Raw genomic sequence first — 21,713 nt, 5'->3', positions numbered from 1 at the left:
CTGTTTGCTTAGCATGAAAGCAATGACTAAGCCTGATAGCACTTCCAAGTAGATCAAGTTTGAGAAATGCCATCAAACATGTGGGAACTGCAAGCAGATGTGCAGGTGTATCCCTGTAGCTCACAACAGTCACAGCAGAGGCTCAGGTTCATTCACTGGCTCACCAAGACCCACTGGTGCATCACACATAATCCTCCAGAAAAGGTTTTTTTTTCAGGAGAGAGTTGTACAATACCAAAACTTTCTACATTTCACATATGTCTTCTCCAAATACTCAAGCAACAAAACATTTGACCTAAGCATCTTACAGCTTAAAAACAGTGTCTGACACAGAAACCAACCTCCAATAGGAAAAGGTTCTCAAAGAAGCCAGATGTGAGAACTATCCTGACTCAGCACAGCATATTTTACGATACTGGGTACAGCTAAGAGTTTTACAAACCAGAAAATGCAGTTCCCCCCAAACTCTTAGGGGCTTATCCACACAGACTGAAAATCAAACAGAGAGTCTATAAGAGAGGAAAATGAAATGCTCTTCCCCATCACCCCCTTCCCCCATCAATGAATCCTAAACCTTGCCTGGTAACTTCTAAGATACTTTAAATCTAAGAGGGTGAGGGGAAAAAAAGACAAAAAGGACAAAAAAAGGAAAGTAACAGAGGCATAGCAACACATTGAACACCCACTGACTTGCTCATGGATCTACTGGAATTAGGACAGGTTTTTAATACCTGCTTTACACTACAAGACTTCACGTCAAGAAAGACGGAGAGAATGGACTGAGAAGTAAGTGGGTTTTTCCTCAGTTTCAAAAGAAATCTTCCTCCTTTCTCCACAGCTTCTCCCTTTGGCAGGAACATGATCGGTAGCAAAAAAGCTGATCAGATACTTAATTGATAATGAATTTCAAAAGCAAAACCTTGAGTTTCATAGGCTAATTGTCTCGTGAAACAGAATTTCTCTTTAAAACAAAGCTTGGGATAAGGCATACTAATTCCTAATATTATCCACACTTGCAGGTTGATACAGCTTGGACATGTCTACAAACACAGCTGTGAAAAGGAAGTTGAAAAACCACCCATATTTTCCTATGTGCATTTCTGGGCTCTCTCAGACTATTCTGAACTCCTGGGCCCAGCCTCTTTGCCCTGCCAAACTTCCCCAAGCCAACCTACAGGAGTTTCTCCCAGAGATGCAGGACTCTCGTGGTAGACACTGCACAAGTCTGCCTGTACTCTGGGCATAACAGAGGCACAGAATTGAGCCATTCCCTCAGGTGTTGGACATAATGATCCTTGTGGGCCCCCTCCAGCTCAGAACACTCCAGCCAAAGTTTGACAGAACCATGAAGATACAGAGAGAAAAACATTGGAAAGGGCTCAGATTTTACTTCTATAGGCTCAGCACCTGGAGGGAAAATTCTCAAGCCTCCTATTTAATGATGAAAAATATATATAGTAAAAAACTTCATATATATGTTCTCTTTTATATATATACACAAGCCTACAGCCTGAACAAACAAGAAACTATAAAAGAAGAAAATGTAAGTTTTCTGTGAAATCTTTTATACTGCTACTTTATGCTTCACAAGACACATTTTCTTGTTAAATATTTTGGCCTTCTTATTGGCAACAGCAACCTATATGTTATTAAAAAAATAATAATAAAAAAATATATAAATCAGTACACTGATATCTCAAATTCTGCAAACAGCAGTAATGAGAAGCATTTTAACTCCACCATGGATGCACATATACCCTTTTATAATTCTGAACCATTTCAAAATCTGGACTTACTTAACTACACACATTAAGTGGATTGTTCCAAATTAAAAATTCTGCACCATCAAACTGCTATTTACTAGTAAATATGGAGAAAGTGTATGTACACAAAATTGCATTAGGAGTAAATATCCTTTCCCTCAACATGCACTCCTAGAAGCAGTGATGCAAACCTGCCATTTCCTGACTCAGCAGGCAGGCTCTCTGTCAGCGCTCTGTTTAACAACAGAGAGTGCTATTAGTTCCCAGTCCTATTCCCGGGGCCGAGGCAGCAGAACAACAAGCGGATAAACAGATCGCAGCCTCAGCTCTGCGTCACCAAAGCTGCCCACCAGGTTTTGTCTGCAAGACCAGTTTCTGTGCATGTGACCCATTTCCCTTTCTCCTGCTCTCAGCCCAACAGGATAGGAGAGCTGCCAGACAAGGCAGAATCAGGCCTCAAATTAACTTTATCAAGCACAGTGAAACCGTAGGAAGAACCCAGTTAAGTCTGCTCCCCCGAGCTGAATTGTGCAGGACAAACAGTGCGCATTCCCATCATTCCTCCAGCTTTTGCATTCAGCAGATTTGTCACAGAAACCCTATAACCAGCCTGCAGCCAAGCCTGTCCCTATTCTACCCTGATTTTTGCCAGGAATTCCTGAACATTCTCCTCCACCTCCCACCAATGTGCCTCTGTAGTTACTTCACACACCAGCAACCTTCAAGTCCCATTTCTAGTTTTACAGAAGTATTTTGTTGAATGGACAGACAGGTGGACAAAACCACTGCAGCATTCCTATGTCTGGAACTATAACCACAGCATTTAACAGCCTAAAGTAACTGTGACTCCAGGTGGTAAGTGCTTGGGAGTACAATATATCTTTTGAGGCCTGCTACGTTCAGCTCAATGGGATCCTTATCTTGATCTGATTTTCTTTTAATGCCAAAAATAAATTGGAAATGAATACGCTCTCATAACAGAAAGAAAGAAATAAAATGATAAAATCTTCTCCATTGTTTTGTTTTTAAATTATCTGACATATTTTAGTACTAAAAAATTAAAGCTCTTTTATGAGAGACTGGAAAACAGTACAGTGAAGAGAAAAACGATGACTTAATTCTTCTTAACCCTACAGAACCCTATTAGATACTGAATGATGACGCATGAGGGGAAGAAGGAAAGAAACATAAAAGAAAGTTAAAATCTCTCTGAACAAAATATTGAAACAAAAAGTAAGCAACATATATAACACCAAACCAGAAAACCTTCATCCCAAAAACCATAGCACAGCAAAATACTCAACACTGAAATACTTTTTCTAAATTGCACCTGTCAGCTTCTAAAATCAACTAGAGTACTACTTTTATTTTCACACCTTGTGATTAACCAAATTATAAAAGGTAATCTAAATAATGGGCACCAGATATTAAAAAATATCTATGTAAATACACCTTCAATTTAGCATTAGGAAATTATTTTACCCCAAAAAATGCTGTTCCAGTATCAATCAACAGCTTTGCAGTCTCTTCTTTACTGGTGTACAAAAATAAATAAAATTTCGTAACTGTTTTTCTAATGTGTTATCTTCAACTTTTACTGGATTGACTCCCAACAGAAGTCCTAATGTAGAAAAAAAAGTGAAAAACTTACACCCTAGACAGTCCGAGATTCTGGAAAAGCACAGAAATATGTACAAATAAAAGGTAGAAAAAATATTTTTCTAGTTAGTGCAGAGAAGATGTATTTTTTAGAAGGTCTACATTTACCCACATTGTGGTGTGCATTTTAGAAGACTGTATGATACCCTCTATCATCCACAATGAGAGCAGCAGGATTAAACCATATACAGAAAAGGTTACAATCAACATAAATGACAAGAACAATCCTTCTCCAAATCTAGCTGGTGCAATTGGATCCAGACATATTTTCAGTGTATCAGCTCTGGCAGAGTCAATGGTCTTACTGAAAAACACCACCTGAGTGAGATTTCTCTTTCAAACTAATTGGAAGGAACACAGGGACTCTCACAGTGAGGCTGCCCTCTTCACAACCCCTTCTCCAGTCCAATTTTGTTTTGAAATGGGAAGAACTGCATTTAAATGCAAGAAATTAAAGATATACCAGGTGTGATTGCAAGTCCACAAAGATGAATTTAAAACTAGACTTACAAGAGTTGGTTTCAGGTAAAAACAATCCTAGTTGGTTTTGTTGTTTCAGCTCAGGAATACAGCATTAACACTATGTTATGGTACCAAGCTTTACAAACGAATTACATAAACTTGCTATAAATGTGTAGATTTGTGATGCTTTAGGATATTTGATAATTTTGATCTGTGTGCCTTCAGTACATTTACATTCCTATCCTTCCTCTTCAGGTTCATGGAAATTATGCAGAAGTGGCAGAAGTTCAACTTTCAAGGCAGCTCTCATATAAATTTGGGTGCAACAACAAGGAAGCGTGCTGGGATGGGAGCATCATCTTACTGTGGATCAGGTAGCAGTTTGCAGGCAAGAAGACAGGTAGCCCATATGCCTACACAGGGCCTCATGGCTTTCCCAAAAGCTTTTCCCATTGAGATTTATGAAAACAGATCTGTTTGGATGCTGGTTAGTGACAATGCCCACTCTTTTGCAAAGACAGCTGGATGAGGAAAATCTTCCTAGCACAGGAATCTTTAAGGAAGTGTACCTATGAACAGGCACCACTTTACAGTTGTTCCCAAATTCTGGATCTTAATTAGGGAAGTTTTGTTTGGGGCTGCAGACACTGACTGCACATTGACTTTTCCTGTAAAAACTGAGAGGCCATGAAGACTGAACACAGCACAGGAGGTGTTGAAAGCGTTCTACTCCATTATCCATCTAGCTGGCAACCCAGGACATACATCCCATTCCAGCTTTCTGAAAAACAGGAAACAACACCTATTAACTACTCTGTGAAGAGTCATAGGAATGCAGTACAATAGTGAGCATTAGGTGTCAGGCAGGGATTATTATTCCCCAGAGCTAAATCATGTATTTGTTTCTGTATTATCTAGCAGAAATCAACTTTAAGTTCACTGCAGAAGTAGCTGTTTATGATGTAAAAAATTCATTGCTTAGGTACTCAAAATTAGTTGCACTGTAACACCGAGCGGCCAGTTACAAACCGCTTGAAAACAAATCAAACTTACATAGGGTGAAAAACATCCCCATTTTTTTTAGGAAGTGTTGATGTATTAGATGCCTACTTGTTTTCTGCAACCACTCAGAGGTGCCAGTATTTAAATTAATATGTGGTAACTGAAAGCGTCTGTAAGCATATGTAAGTACTTTCTCCCCACCTCATAAAAGGCATTTACAGATACCACAGAGCTGTTTTTTAAACAACATTATTAACTGGAATGCTGGCAGAAAACCGAAGCCACCTGAAACGGCTGAAGCACAGCATTGTTTCCCTCTCCATCAATATCACACACAGACCAACTCAACCACTAGCATCCATCAGCTCTGCATCTATACTCCTCAGCACAAGTTCCAACACCATGAGCATCCCCTGTGTATTCAAGAAAACAGGATAATCATGACTGTCTTGGGAGACTGATGCAGCAGCTGGTCATGATCCTGACAATTATTTCAGTAATTACTGCTTTTTTATTAAGAGCTTCAGAAAAGTTGCTATTACTCAGAAATAGTCAAGCTACTTAGGAACAGATGCTGTTTCCTAAAACCTGTCCTTCATTACCTGTGAGCATGTAAGAAGGACCGAAGTACCCATGATGTCTTCATGGGCTGGCAAATATGCCAGTGGAGCCCCAGAAGTGCCCATCCTTCTGGAGCAGTACCTGGACAGTAGTCAGACCACTGGGATGAGCAGTTGATAGCCTGGGGAAGGAAAGGGAATGCCACCCTTTCCAGCAGTGCATTTACACCCTGCCTCCCTGCTTCCTGTTGTCACCAATTTGCCAGTGTCAATATTTGGGCTCCATTCCAAATATACAAGTCAGCCCTGAGGTCAACAGAAGGGAGCTTTGGTGAAGCTATACCTACATGTAAATATTCTCAAAATCAAGACTTAAGAGCTGTGGCCTTTGAGTTCCCACCTGCTGCAGCACTGCTGCAGACCTTGTGAAACTTTGGTGAGATGGGCTGAACACAGAAGTCCCTTGTCATACAAGCTGACTTCTTAGAATCTGACTTTCAGCAAAAGCTGCGAGCCAAAAATAATAAGTATTATTAGTAGTAATATCATAAAAAGGATAAAGACCATGGGATGAGGAATAGATTAATTTTGTCTTGAAAAAAATGTGGAAAGCAAACTTTTTTTCCCCCTCACACAGCTTCTGATTAAGGGCAGAAAGTAAGGGAAAGCTGACTGTAAAAATCCTGATGTCACAGAGGCTGCTCCAGAGGAGTAGAGTCACAGGGGAGCACAGCACACTCTTAAATATCACATATTGGTGTGCAGCCAGAAGACAGATATGCAGAAGCCAAAACATAGCATGCTAGGAGCTGCCTAAAGGCAACTCTAACAGGGACAAGTTTCAAAGTGGTTCCAAAAATCCATCAGGAGAAACTACCTTTGCTCTATGGGGCCAATCACAGGTGGCAAACCGCACAGCTGGGCAAGTTGTTATCACTGCAGCTCAAATGGAAATTGATTAACTTTTCTGTAGAGGTGCTCACTGAAGAATACAAGCCTGCATGTTAAGACCAGGCAGGACTGTGAAGGCTCTTTGGTGATTTTTCTAGTGAAAAACAATATTTCTGTCCTAAAATGAGGTAGTAATACCCAAAACCTTTTCCTAAAACACACTTTGAAGTTACACCGTGTTCCAAGCACATTGCAAGCAATGTGCTTGTATCATCTCATAATTAACTGTAATTAATATACAATCATATCCTGACTTAAATGTAGTTAACCATTAACTTGTATTTGTAGACTGTATTTGCTGAACAGCATGATATTTTTCTTCATTCCTCAATGCTATGTAATCATGGAGTTACAGACCTTATCAGAATGCTCAACTACAACAGTTTTTGTGGGGGTGGGAAGAAAAGCCACAAATATCTTGTTATTATTTAAACTTTTTAAAATAAAAATTACTATTTTTTTTATAAAACTTTATCAGGAAGTGGAATAATTGAATGTGGGTCTGCTCATTTACTCCAAACCCCAATTTCAGTTCTTGCACCTACACTTGCATAGAAAACGTGGCATCAAGACAATTCTTCAAGTTTCCACATGGATTTCCTTACAATGTCTGATCTGTGTATGTACATGTCTATTAGTAAAAATAAGAGCATACTTTGAGTTTCCAGCTTAGCATGAATGTAATTCAGTTGGTTCTTACATAGTAACAAATGTATTGTTACCATATTTTAAAGCATCTGCAGCAATATTTACTTGTGAAGAAAATAATACAACAACAGTACAATGTAAAGGACACTATTCAGTATTTTTTACCCATTCTAGCAGTATGGTATGCAGATAATCAACAGCAGAACATCAAGGATGACTGGAAAACAGCTGTACACACAAAATTATGCATATTCAATTGTTAGTTGGTTGGGGGAATTTCTGGGGTTGGTTTTGTGGTGCTAGTTTTTTTTAGGTTAGGGGTTTCTTGAAAACTTGTAATTACTAGCACCTAACAGGTTTCTGCAATCACATCTATGAATGTTGCTCTGTAGTCTGTCACAAACTGAAGTGATACAGATCTCTACCAAATCAAAGCAAGTGCTTGATGCAGAAGAAATCTACAAATTAGAAGATAAACAGAGATAACTCATCCGTTACCTGGATGTGACGGCTATTATAAACAAATAAATATCTAGCACTGTATTAGAAGTCTGGTTTGCTGCTTCTTTACAAGTAAGAGGGAAAAATAGTAACACTTCAGAAATCCAGAAAAAGTTTCAACTAGTTACCATCAGCATCCCACTTTCACATGGGATCTGCCCATCTCAGCTGTAGAAGCTCTGCCACAGATAGTTCATCTCTTTGGAGACTCACCTACTACTTTCAGCTGCTCTAAAAGGGCTTAGTCAGTGTGAGGGATTACTTTTCTATCTCTAGTACCACCTCATGTAGTTTCTGCCACAACTCAGGGAAGCAAGCCTTATTTAATAAACACAGATTCTTTATCGGCTCCTTAATTCACATGTAAAAAATCATGTGTCATCTTATCCAGCATAATGAATTGATCATTATTATTCCAAATAAACCAGTGAAATTAGCACTGGTATCATCTTAAAATGAGGTATTAGTACTAACAACTGCAATTTAAGCATTTCAGCAGTCTTTTTCCATAGGTTTCCTGTTCTGAGAGCTAGGAAGGGTAAAGAAGATGGCAGAGTTCGGTCACCGTGGCTGGGGAGGATACTTGTGCACTGCCGGGTGCCCTATGTAGTTGGTACACAATGCACTAGAACAGGCTTTGACGCCAAATCCAATTCTCAGCAGTACAAAAAGCATTCTTCTCAAAGCAGCTTTGGGAGGATGGGGAAATTTAATCCTAGAGGGAACCCTGGTGCCCATATACAATAGAAATCCCACCCACAACAAAACAATTTTCTGGATGCACATCAAAGAGTATACCCTCCTCAGAGTGAACACTAAATACACCCAAATCACAACTGTGTCAATATTGGCACTAGGAAATGAAACCTGACTTCTAAAATTGATGCTGGGAAAGACTCCAGGTGACAGAAACTTCATTGCACTAGTGCAATGTTCTCTGTGCTTCAGATGATGGTAATACAGTTATAAACCTCTGCAAAATACAATGTTAAGGTATGAGGATATCCCAAGGTTTTGCAGGACAAATGAAAAGTTTTAGGAGCTCTTGTTTTAAGACACATTCAGTTTACAATTACATAATTCAATGCATGAATGAAGACTTTCTGCAAACAGTCCTCAACAGGATTTCAAGTTCCCAGTTAAATCTTGCTTCATAATATTCTTCATTCAAAAGTTTCTCAGACACTGAGAGAGTTTGTTTTGAGTTTAGGTTGGGTTTTTTTTTTCCCCTTCCCTAAATAAACACAGTGCAATGCTCATTATCTGTCTCTGCCTGACCATTCTCAGTACTCCCTTCCCGAGGTCTTTCTACAAGAAGACATAACATTATGAAGTATGCCTATTAACACTTCTGAAAGCTGACTATGCAAAGGGCTGGGACAAAGAGCTATCAAAGGGACTGGCTATTCCACCACCAAATCCCAGTCAATGAACGGGGCAGGCAGGCAGGCAAGCACAGCAGCGGTCTGCAGGGAAACATCAATGCCTTGCTCACTGCTCAGCCTTCTCCTGCTGCCTGACTCAGCTCAGCCACTTCGGAGAGGAAGCTGAACATAAAATATGCCACCATCCCTTGTACTCTCAGCTGCTGCAGCAGCCCAGCTAATTCCTGACATGCCAGATGCGCTCAGAACCGATAACCTGTACGTCCCAGCATGTCACTGGGGGCCCAGGAGAACGAGAAGAGGGACAAGGCAGAGGCTGCGGGAGACAGGACCTGCACACATGCACACACATGAACGCGTCTTCCTTTACACAGCTCTAAATAAAATTAAGCTGCCCATGTCATTTCCACTGCCAGCTTAGCTCAAGCATGGTAAATTTCCAATTCAGCTCATTCACCTCACTTTGATCCATGCTACACATGCTGCTTTCTATTCATATCTACAATTATTACTGACAGCAGCAGAAAAAGCATGCATCCAACAATAAAACACTTTTCAGAGTGAGAATCTAATGGGAACTAAAGGATTCGATATTTTTTCCTTAAATTTTTTCTTTACACTTTATTAGTGTCATCTTAACATGGTACAGCAGTTTTACTTTTCTTGCAGCACATCATAGATCAATGAACTGAATACACCTAAACCAAGTAAGTTTAAATAGACAGCCATTAGCTTTGCTCCTGGCCTTGCCCCTGAATCTTCCTTCCTGACCTTTCAATTAAACCACACAAGGCATCTCCTTAGAACTACAGCTTTTAAGTAAACAGACAAAAATATGGACATCTCAGAAAGCAAGTTAAACAGAGCTCTTACTGTAACAAAATAATGACACAGCAACAAGACAGATGGAAATGATTTAAGTGAATGCCAAAACCCAGTTTCTTTTTTCAGTATTTCTCATCAATTCTGTCATAGTTTATTTACAAATGATTAGTCGAAATTACAGGCTATGCAGCTTCCCTTTAGACCAATACAAAATTTCTGTATCACAGCTTTTAAACACAATCTCAAAAACAGGGTCTTGGGGCACATAACAAGGTAGGGAGGAAGGGAAGGATGCCTGTGCATATGTGTCAAGGTATGCATATTTGGAAAGCAAGAGACAAGGGATGTTTGCATATATTCATACCAAGAACTGTATTTACATACATATCCTACATACATAAACAGAAAGGAACTGAAAATCTCATACAACAGCTTTTATATCATGTCTTTGTGTCACATGCAAAGAACTAAACCTCAATATGCCACTGAGTAAATATAACCCTCAAGAGAGACATGGTTTGGATCAAGAAAATTCTAATCCTGGTTTGCAAAGACTCTATCCAGAATTGCATTTTTAGAAAGTAATTCAGAAGTAGTTTTGGACTTACAAACAGGTCTCATGTATTTAAGAGAGAAAAGAGAAAACTTTAGCTGAAGAAAACTTCCAAACGTGACACTCTTACTGTGCACTAAGTTTAAAAACAAGATTAGTAGTGTGTTTACCACAAACACTTAAGCACTCAGACTTCACAGCTTCAAAAAATAATACAAAACCTTCACAGATCAAGCCATAGATCATGACCAAGTCTTATTGTTAGAAGATTTTTGGTTTAAAAATTTTGAATTTAAAAAAAATCTGCCACGGGCACTATTGTTTTATCCAGCATATATTTTGCACCAGGAACTGGTCGCATTTAATGGCAACTAGATTCATTATTACATCTCAAAAATAAAAACATATGTGAGGAAACATACAGAGCAACATCAGAACCACCTCATTACCTAATTACCTTGATAAAGGGACTATACATTTAGTACAGATATTGGCAGACACGTGTTTATGAAACTAAAGCATCGTCTGCAGTCTTTCTAAATAACAGAAAGATTATTTATTTAATATATATTATATATTATATTATGTATATATTATATATATATTATATATATTATTTAATCCTGAGCATCATAAGGTGAGTGGACATATGCAATGAAATTTGTAGCAAGTTTGTGGGAATTCTGTCGAGGCCTTAACTTCAGTAGAGTCTGTTTACATTTTTCCCAGCCTAGCAGGATTTGTCTTACCCATCTACAAGATGCAAAGGAGAGGCAAAGATAAGCATTACGTTGCTGCTGGTTTGGGTGGAATGTTCAGTGAGTCTTTTCATGAAATCTTTCAAAGTAAGAACCAGAGCCCCTCACAAGCCCAGCTGTCACTTGCTGTCTAGTCAACACGAAGTACAACTTGTAAAATTAGCTTCTTCATATGTTCACCGCCCCAGTGAATCCAGCCTGACCTTACGGAGGTTAGGACCTTTGCTTTGAAAATGCAAACTTATTAACAAGCATCCCAAATTAGTGATCCGTTGTGTTTTATTACCCTGAACTACTTCAACTCAAACTGAAAACCTCATTAACACTTCCATCAGTTGGGAGATACACAACCCGTTTATTTTGGTGCAACTCTCTCGGAAAGGACCCAGAACAGCCCCTCCTTCCTGCACCAACTCTTCAGACTTTTTTTCAGCTCTGAGTTTATCCACCAGCAGGCTGAAGGAGTCATCTAGTGGCCACAAACAATTCCTGCAGCATCATCAGTTTCTGTAGTCCAGCTGCCAGAGCAAGACAAGGGTTTTTACCCCTTAAAGCACACAAGCACTGACAAGAGTCCACTGCAGGACTTATATCTGAACTGTGACACGGTCCTTGCAGCCTTGCTCATGATGTTCCCTGTTGATGATCCTTAGTGTGCCCTAAGTATTAGTTTCCCACTTCCAGCCCATGTCAAGGCCAAAATCAATTTCTCTCCATAAACATGCTTGGGAGTAGACATGGCTGTGTTATTTCTAACCCTTGTGCAGCTGCCTGTTCCTTTTCAGGGGTGGGCAAACCTTTTCTGAGTAACACTGCTACCCGCAGGAAGCACCAGTTCAGGTGACATGGACTAAACTGCTAAGCAGCAGCAGGGCAAGCCAAGGGATCTTCCTTGGCCCACATCCCTCCTCTGCCACAAACACACTGTGTAGGCTTGGACAAAGTCAAAAAACATCTACCTAATAACATGCAAAAGAAAGAACCATAATAGACTAAACAGGTACCTGAAGTATGAGTTAATGCTTTGATAAACTGTATTAACACCTATAAAAATCTTACTAAGCTTCATAAATATTTGTAATGTGCTATCAGTTCTCTGTACAACCCCTCCAGCGAGGTATGCTCCAGAAATTTAAGTGTATAATTTTATACGAAACATCAAATATTCGTTCTTCAAATGAATGGCCATTTCAACTATGTAGGAAAGTGAAAAACTGGTACTGACTTTTCATATCAACACCTGTTTTAAAACTAATTCTGATCCATTTCTTTAATCTGTGTTAAATCTGTGTTGCCTGTTGAGTGACTGAACTGCAGACACCTAAACATACCTTAGGCAAGACTGTCTTCAGCTTTTTTTTTGTTCCTGGAAATCATTTTGCTGCCACACTAATGCCAGACTCTGCAAGAACATGTTGCTACTCTTCCTTCACAGACTAGAGACTGCTATTTGCATATTTTCTCTTTGAATGTTTGCACTGTTGATCAGAGGTGAATCTAATACAGTGAGCATCAGGTACATCATCACATACACCCAACTTCCACACTATTTTATAATATGCCCCCTTACACCCTGCCATGTAGTTTAACATCCTATAACTTAATCCCAGCAGCAGCTGCTTCTCCCCCCACCCCAAAATAAGGAACCATTGGTTCTCCAAACCTTTCAAGGAAGCTGGTAAATTCATACTTAACCTCCCTGTGGTTCAGAGCTTCTACCTGCCTCAATCACATCAGTCACACAGATGTCACCTAGCTTTTTCCATCAATCCTATACATCATTCAGGTGAAGCAAGTGAAAAATGCTATAAAATGCAAATTATCATTCTGGTATGGTTAAGGAGCTCCAACCTATTTCAAGCTGCAGTTGAAGGGGGAAAACAGTACCACAACTATAGAAAGATGTGATAGAAAGAAGAAGAATGATCCTTGCAAGCCTTAATGTCAGAATTAAACAGAAAAGATTCCTTCAAAATGGTGAGGGCATGAGCAGCAGCTAAGTGATGTTTAAAGCTCTGATCCCAGCAGGCAACACCACCACCTTGCTTCACATGTCTAACAAGTGTTGGTCAGATTCACCCTATGTGGAGGACCTGCAGAAAGACTGACTCTGAATCACATTTATTTCTCCAAGATGGGGGACACCTTATCCTTTTAGGTCAGTAAATCACCAAGGGGGATTTCTTGCTACTCACTGCTCAGCAGTCCAGTCACAGCAGTATCTGGGAGTGAGAAAACAGTTCTGCAGCACTCAAAGGTTTGTACAGGCACTACACAGATCTATTTCTCTAGTTATTACACAGGTCTAATTTTTATTGTTAATAAAAATGGTATCAGTATCTTGGAGCCTTAACTGGCCAGAATCGTATGAAAGATAAGGCCACTCTTAAGACTTTATTTAAAAATACAAATAAAGTCAATGTTATTTAGACATGAATTTATCTCACTCTATTTCTTTATCTATGTATTTTAAAAATAAGATACTCTTTGGCAACGACAGTGGAAGAGTGGGCTCACTACTGGTCTAAAACATTATGCCAAAAAATGTCACTGATGAAATGAGTGGCAGACAGTACTAGAGGTCTACTCACGTCTACTGCATTAGGCCAAGTCTCGTTGCTTCATCCCATGTTTTCAGTGAACTGCAGGAGTGAGTGGGCATCAGGAATAGCCACCAAAGCTCATTTTGTCCTGTTACTACAGCAAAGATGCACATACTTTTTCTCTTACGTATTCATACATACACACACGCATAGGTGTTTACACGTAGGTGTAGGTATCTATACACACTTTTCTGCAGGTACACGCAAGGTAAAGGTGAACACAGTAGGTCTGTTTTGCAAAGGTGATGTGCAGAAAACAAAATTAGTGGCAGACTTGAAAACACAAGAAATTGCAAAATACTACAGCCATTCTTTAAGCCCCTCCCTCTGTGCATTAAAATTATAATGGAAAGCTCCTTCTGAACTTTCTACTACATCTGAATATACAGATCAACCAAAGCATGGTACTTGGTACGAAACATGTACTTCGTTAGTGCTGCAAATACTTAGGTTGGCATACTTCCTTTTGATAAATGGTTTATGATATTGACCAGGCTTCTATCATCACAAAAGACAGCCATAATACATTTTTCTAGAGGTCTTACCACAGACTACCTGGTTAGCTGGGTAGTTGCCTGCCCCTTTGCTCCCCACCAGGTTTGACATATTATGCTCCTTAATCATCTTCAAGAGATGGCACAATGTTCAAGAATTAATTATTTCTAAGTATAAATCAAGGAGACTGACCATCTTAAAACAAACACATTACTGGCTGAAGCCTAAGCATCTCTACAGCCTCTATTTGCACCTTAATTACTCAGGAGAAATCTGCTACTAAAGAGTTATTAGTCAACTGAAGATGTCTTTCTCTAAGGACCTGCAGGACAAGCTGAAATACCTCTTAAAACTGCCAAGAGCGAAAGATTCATCTGCTTTAATGTGCATTTGTCAACTCATACTGCAGAAAATTTAGTCACAAGCAGCAGTGTAAATTGATGATAATATTTAGAGTATATTCACTTCTTATGAAAGCTCACCCAGAAAGTACCTCTTTTTCCTCTGCCTAACCACTACTTCAACACATCAACTGGATTCCTCGTCTCACTAGAGATCCACCAGAAAGCAGATGTCAGTACCTGCATCAAACATTTCCAGATGCAGATTCAGAATTCAGAGAGCAGGGACTCAAGTCAGACATTCAATGAAAGCCCTGCATCTAATTCAGAACCAGACCAGAGTCTTATTCTTGTGATCATTTTGAATAAACCATGAGCACCGTTATGGATGGGAAGGCCTCAGTCATGCTGTTAGAATATACCATTGCTTTTTTTTTCAAATGGGGCCTGGCTAGCTGCCTGCCTCACTGGAGCCTTGAAGGGAGAAGGAAATACCTGAAATCTAGTAACTCTTTATTTCTCCTGACTAGCAAGAACATGCTTCTTGAGTGAGTTCCACCAAAATTCTGCTTATTGAAATTTTGTCAGTGCACAATTGGCCCACGTGAAATTTGCCTGCATCTTTATCCAAAGAACTTCCAGGTGTTTACACACCTGATTGCTACTTCCAAGTTATTCCATACATGAATAGGCTTTGAGGGGCAGTATCAGTTACAAAAAGAAAGTAATTAAATATGGAACAGTTACAGCTACAATACTACCATTTTAAATTTAATACAGCCTTATACATTCTCATAGCTAGCTGGGAACAGGAAAACTCAAAATATTTCTACAGACACTTTAATTTTGTAATTTTTTTTTGGGGAAAAATACTTTGTCTGAACATCTGCATCAAAATATCCCTTTAATTTGAAAATATTTCAACCTCCTGATATCATAAAAAGCACTTTAAGGTACAGTAGTGAACAAACAGATAAAAAGGGGTGGTTACATTTTGAGTAGCTTTCCCCTGTAGCAGATCCTGCTCATCTTCAGCTGAAATGTACAGGTTTTTCTGGCAGCACCTTCTGTGGCTGCTTTTGAAAAAAGAAGTATAGAAAAAAGAAGTAAAAGAAGTAAAGTATTACAAATGCCACGCCCTTTCATACTCCAGTTTAACATCTAAAGAATCTCAGATGCTGCCAGGGTTTCAACTCAAGCTAGCTGGCCATCAGGGAAGACTGTCCCAAAGCAGCACATGACCCCAGCTCCCTGCAAAGTCTCTCCACTGCTGTGACTGTGCATCCCAGCGAGGCTCTCCCAGCACCATCCCGCACAGAAGCCCAAGGAGAATGGTCCAAGCTGCTGTTGTTACACCACGTCCATGAGGAAGGTGGACACAGAACTGTTAGAAGGTGCTGCAACAGGGCCAGCACCCGTGTCCTGACCAGCAGAAGCTGTGTACCTAGAGAGCCATGGTCATGGCCCAGCTGCATCAATTCTCGAGGATTTAAAGTCCCTTGTACTGTGCAAAGAAAGCATTATTTTTGTGATTTACTCTTACTAAGTACCTTCTCCATGTACAGCAAAAAAAGAGAGAATTTTGGTTTTCCCCTCTGAAAGAAAGATACAATCAAACCAAGTTGACAATTTTGTAATTTTTATCGTGTTTTTGCTTCTAGGCCCTTGTTTCAGTCCTTTTGGCTTTAAAAATAGCTGTGCAAGCTTGACAGGGATATATATTAAAGTAAGTTTTCTTTCTTGTCCTGAAAGTATCATTCCTCTTTTTATTCTCCCAGAAATATAATTTTTGGTTTGTATAAAGTTTTCATTAAACAGTATAATTTTGCAGCTTAAGGTATCCTAAAATATTACTCAAAAACCTGAAGACTTATATGCCACATTTTTCTATGGTATTCAGTTTACTTTCATAGGGCAAGGGAAGGACTAGAGATGACATTTTGAACTCCAAACTCTACCATCTCAACAATTTCCAAGCAAAGTAAACATTGATCCTTTTATCCCTTGTCAAAATCCACTAGCATGGATTTCTGTACTTGCATGAAGTTTCATAGAAAGTAACAAGGCCCTAAACCAAAATGCATGGGTCTACATTAGCAAATCCCAGAGCAGGAACTTTACCTTTGGATGTAACATTCAACTTCCCTAGCCAAAACACAGCCCCACTGAATGCTGAATAGCTTTTGTTGGTTTTGCCAGCACCTGACACATGACAAAAGCTTGAAAACTACTAACAAAAACTTCCTGAATTCCACAAATCACCCTACTATTTAAAAAATCCAAAAAACAAGCAAACGAAAAATTAGAATATTGGCCAGAGAAATGTATTCTTTTTACAGGCCAGTCAAGAAGAAAATACCTGCTCTTTTCAGGTAGTCTACCACTGGTGAAAATCTCAAGAGTAACTGATGAAATTAACACTTTACAACACCAATATCAGAAAGGATCACAGGAGAAAGATAAAAACAACATCGTAATTAAAGACATGTTATCTTCAGCATCAGTAACTAATTGATGGTATCTGCTCTGGAAACTATCCAGACTGCAAAATCATATTTAAAAGGTACATGTAAGTCCCTAGTAGAAGAAAGAGACAGTAGTGCTCTATTTCTGGAGATACATCCTCCTCCTCTTGCACTTTACTTAGCCTTAAGGCTCTAGCTTGACAAGCAGCAAGCATAGGCCAGTTCTGAAACCAAAATGAGTTCTTTTCCCTGTCCTGCTTTCTACTATGCACTCTTGGACCCCTTTTTAGGGGGCAACGGAGTTGTTCAGTTCTTAAGTCTGATTCACAACACATTAGCTGATGCACCAAGCAGCGGTCAATCCTATATTTAGGCAGAAAGAGTTAAGCTAATAAAAATCATTAATTTTAGTTATGACCATTCCTCCAGTTCAGTTCATTATACAACAAAAACACTAGTGTGGCCCCATGAGGTAAGATGCAAGTATCTGAGGCTTGGACTGTTTCTTTCAGTTATAGTGCTGCCATTTAAATATGGTGATTCTATTACAGACTATTACTTCTGGCAAATAAGTCTTACTCTACTTCCTTGCCAGGGAGCTGTAATTCAAATAATGCCTGTATCTTCTATCTATGATGAAGATGGGGTCAACACTGGAAGGTGAAAAAAAATTCTCAGAGTCATTCCCTTCATTCTTCTCTTCATGCCTTATTAGAGCACTTATTAGTACCCTTATGATCTCTCCAATGAGGAAGTATCCAGCTTTCAGACACAACTTTTCATTCCCCTTTGGTGGATTCCAAAATACATTAACCAATTTCTACAAGCTAAGAGAAAACTAGGTTGCCAAAGTATGACAGAGAAGCAGCAAAAGCTTTGACTCTAGCTGTCAGTGAAGCAGAAAAATCAATTGTAAGAACCAAACGTAGAGCCACTGGTAGGAACCCTTTATTGATACACGTTGGATTTTTTACAGCAGCCTCCTATCAATTATAACTAAAATGTTGAAAATAGGTACAAACTGAACGAAACAGCACCAAGATCCGATAGCTGTTGGGCTTTATGCTTCACAGTATGCTGAGGTACTCAGTGCTACAGAGTTTAATTACTGGCAGAATATAAGTAAAAAGGTAGTAACTTTGGCAAATAAGGGTTGATACTTGGGCCCACATAGGAAATATATTTGCATCTACAGCATAAGCACATTTACCACACATTTCTTGTGACGACATTAGCATGAAGAATTATCTTTCAGTTCAAGACACTGAAGCAAATGGGCTTGTGTCGTCTTTTTAACGCACTGATAAAATGTGCACAGCACATAAAACATCTTTAGCTACTGTTTTATCTCTCGGAGTAGTGACATAATACAGGGTTAATTTCTTGAGTACAAATCTATACCAAGAAGTAGATTTAGCAGCAATTAATTTAGAGATTGCATAGAGGCAAAACCATGCAGTGTAGTATAGCCAGCATACAAAAAGCAATACTAAAGATGCAAGGCCACACATGACTGGAAGTTTTATTATTACTTCCTATACAATGCTCCTCCACCAATACTCAAGCAGAGGCCACAGACTGGGCTATAAAAGTGGTTTGTTGTTTTTATTTTGGCCTTACACCTTCACTTACAAAACTTTTCAACTGCAAGCAGTTAAGTGTGAGCCAGTAATACAACATCCTTATGACTTCTACTTGCCCTGAAACTTGAAGAATCACAGAAGCATAAAATCACAGAATGGTTGGGGCTGGAAGGCACCTCAAAGATCATCTGGCTCCAACCCCTCTGCCACAGGCAGGGACACCTTCCACTAGACCATGTTCCTCAGAGCTCCATTCCACCTGCTCTTGAACACCTCCAGGGATGGGTCAATGTCTCAGGGCAACCTGTTCCAGTGCCTCACCACCCTCACAGTGAAGAATTTTTTCCTAGTATCTAATCTAAACCTACTCTTCTTCAGTTTAAGGCTATGTTCCCTTGTTCTATCACTACACGCCTTTGTAAAAAGTCTCTCTCCAGCCTTCTTGAAAGTCCCCTTCAAGTATAAGGTTGCTGGAAAGAAGCAGAGCTAACTTCCACTAAGGAAAAATGGCAAGTCAGTCATAACCAAAAATATTACCAGAAATCAACCCCCAATTTCTAATTTACTGTACCTCTCTCATTTTTTACCAAAATGCATCAAACTTTAAAATATGTGTTTCTCCAGAACAGCGCTCAGCAAAGCTACTGGAGAACTTCACTCTAAGATCTAATAAAAGGTTCCACGTGTTTTATTTTATAGAACAATCAATAAATTAAACTTGTCAGAACAGAAAACAGCTAGTCAAATCACAACACTCTTGTCTGGACCAAGAGCACAGGCAATTCTGGTTAGGCCTCAGATGATCCTGATCAAGATCTTTCATTTGTTACTACTGTCCCCTGTCACCTGGGGAACAGCTCAGACTTGAAGCAACACCTTGTAGCTGTGGTGGCAGCATCCAGCACCAGGCTGGCCCACCACAGCCGTGTGTTTGAGTGGCTTCTCATGAAGAGTCCTCTGCAAAATCACCCAGGCATCACAGCCAGAGCAAACAAAGTCGTCCCATTAATCTGACTGTTAACAGGCAGTAATAAAAAGACAGCAAAAGCAGAATATGACAACACAAAGTACTTGTGTAACCTACCACCAGTTACAGATTAGCAGTTTCAGAACTTTATTTGAGGAAATACAGAGAACCGTGCTCATCTGTTTAAAAAGCTGAAAATTGATTAATGAACCTGTGATATTTACATTCTCCACTCTGTAAAGAAAAATAATTTTAAAAAATCCAATGCAACAATGTAAGAAGACACCTTTCCATAGAAGTTGCCTGTCTGTTGCAACTGAAATTACTTCAAACACTTTTTTCTCAACAAACCTGGCTTCCTTTTCTGAGGGATGCTTGGCAACTGTAAAAATATTTTTCTTTTTCGCTTTTCACGTCTGTAATTTTATTTCCATTTTATAACATCACATCACTCCCTCAAATACATCACACTGTTCTAGATCCACAGTTATTACTAAACCACTGTAGTCTCCCCTCTTGCATTACTTAATCCACCCAGAAGTTCTGAAAAAACGTAAGTGGGTTTTAAAAGTTGTTTTGAATAAACTTTACCCTTATCATCTGTCCTTTATGACTGTATGTGTATCATATCTATTTGTACTTTTCAATGAGAAAAAACCCAGATATTTACAAACTATAGACTTTCATTGACTACAGATCTTTGCTACAGCAAAATACATCATTTCCTGAGCATACTCCATTACAGTATTAGTAGGGGCAAAACCACCTAATCAGAGACGGTAACAACATAATTGCTCGTTTCTTGTTATTGAGCCTGGCTAGGCTGTGAGTCTCGGTTCCTCCTCCGACAACTGCCTGGACCCACGCGAGGTACAAGCGGCACTCACCTCCTCCACCTTTCCCGGTCACAGAGCTGGCTCGGGAGCGTTTTCGGCGCAGCACTCTGCCATCCTCCTACAGCCCTGGCGCCCTGCAACACACCACCACCACCACCACCACCGTGATACCGCTTCTCCAGCCCGCCGATCGCCTGCCGCAAACAGAGCCCGCAGCCACACGCAGAAATTCACTCCAGACCGATGAAAATAACTCTTTCGGGGGAGGAGTAACAGCGCTGCTCCGAGGGAAACGAAAAGCAGGAAGCTGATCTCAGCGGCGCGGGGAGCACGGACGGGGCGGAGCAGAGGCACGGAGCGAGGAAAAGTGGAGCAAAGACTCGCTGCTTATAGCTTGGCTTTGGCAGTATGACCAACCAGCACCGCATTACTGAAATACCAGCGCCGGGGCTGACACGGACGCCAGCACCCCCTCGCCCAGGGGCAGAGGCCCGCGGCAGCCCCGCGCGGCGCACTCCCCGCACAGGTACCGGCCCTGCTCGGCCCCACACGCCGCCCGCCCCGCTGCCGCCACAGCCCCCGGCCCCACGGCGGCCCTGGCCGCCTCCCCGCTCGGCCCGGCTGCTCCCCTGCTCGGCCCGGGCCGGGGTGAGGGCTGCCGCCGGCGCCGAGCCCGCTGTCACGCGTGAGCCGGTTTGAAAGGGCACGTCCTGCGGGACGGACTCAACGCTCCTGCTCCGCGACTGCGGGAACTCCTGTGGCGTGCTCAAAGCAACAGATGATGGCATCTCCTCACAGACTCAACTGCCGTGTCTAGCGCCTAAATAACTTCTTCTGATGAAGTTTAAAAGAAAAAGGAGGGGATTCTTTAGGAAAACAGCTTCAGGAACTGAGAGGCTTTTCATGCTAAAATTCAAGCTGACTCCAAGCAGGGCTTATCCTGGACAACAGCATCTCCCACCCTGTAAGGACGTTCTCTACCTTCCCGTGGGAAGGCAGGCCACGGAAGCTCGCTCCCTGCAGGAGCTGGCTCCCCCAGCAAGGCCGGTTCTGTTCCTGCAGCAAGGGACACGCTGCCGTCCTGGCCTCTGCAAGAGCCGGGGCTGCTGCTGCTGCTGCTTGCCTGTCCCCCACATTCCTCAGCAGCAAGGCTGGTTTGTGTCATTAGCGTAGCATTACAAAACCCCGCAGAAACACCGATATATAACATTCTAAATAAACGTGAGCTTGGAAAACAAAAGCCAAAAAAAATACAAGGGAGGGTGGACTGACTACCATGAGAGCCATCAGCCAGTGTTTCAAAGTAATAATTAAAATTCATAACAATTTGACAAGGAAACAGCATGGCAGTGGATC

General features: G+C 40.6%; 1 protein-coding gene across 14 annotated transcripts in view; it reads right to left on the bottom strand.

Moving 5' to 3' along the window:
- The window catches only part of BBX (BBX high mobility group box domain containing), a 142,115-nt gene that overhangs the window by 86,932 nt on the left and 33,470 nt on the right, over nucleotides 1–21,713 (bottom strand). Inside the window, exon 1 of one of the 14 annotated variants that reach the window (XM_058836262.1) lies at nucleotides 20,409–20,497. The exons of the other annotated variants lie outside the window; for them this stretch is intronic. The gene's annotated coding sequence lies outside the window, so the exon portion shown is untranslated. Of the gene's footprint in view, nucleotides 1–20,408; nucleotides 20,498–21,713 lie in introns of those variants that run through there. 14 annotated transcript variants of the gene reach the window in all.

Source organism: Poecile atricapillus, chromosome 1, assembly GCF_030490865.1.
Source record: "Poecile atricapillus isolate bPoeAtr1 chromosome 1, bPoeAtr1.hap1, whole genome shotgun sequence".
Taxonomy (NCBI): Eukaryota; Metazoa; Chordata; class Aves; order Passeriformes; family Paridae; genus Poecile; species Poecile atricapillus.
The sequence above is the reverse complement of the archived record's forward strand: the minus strand, read 5'-3'. Positions and strand labels throughout refer to the sequence as shown.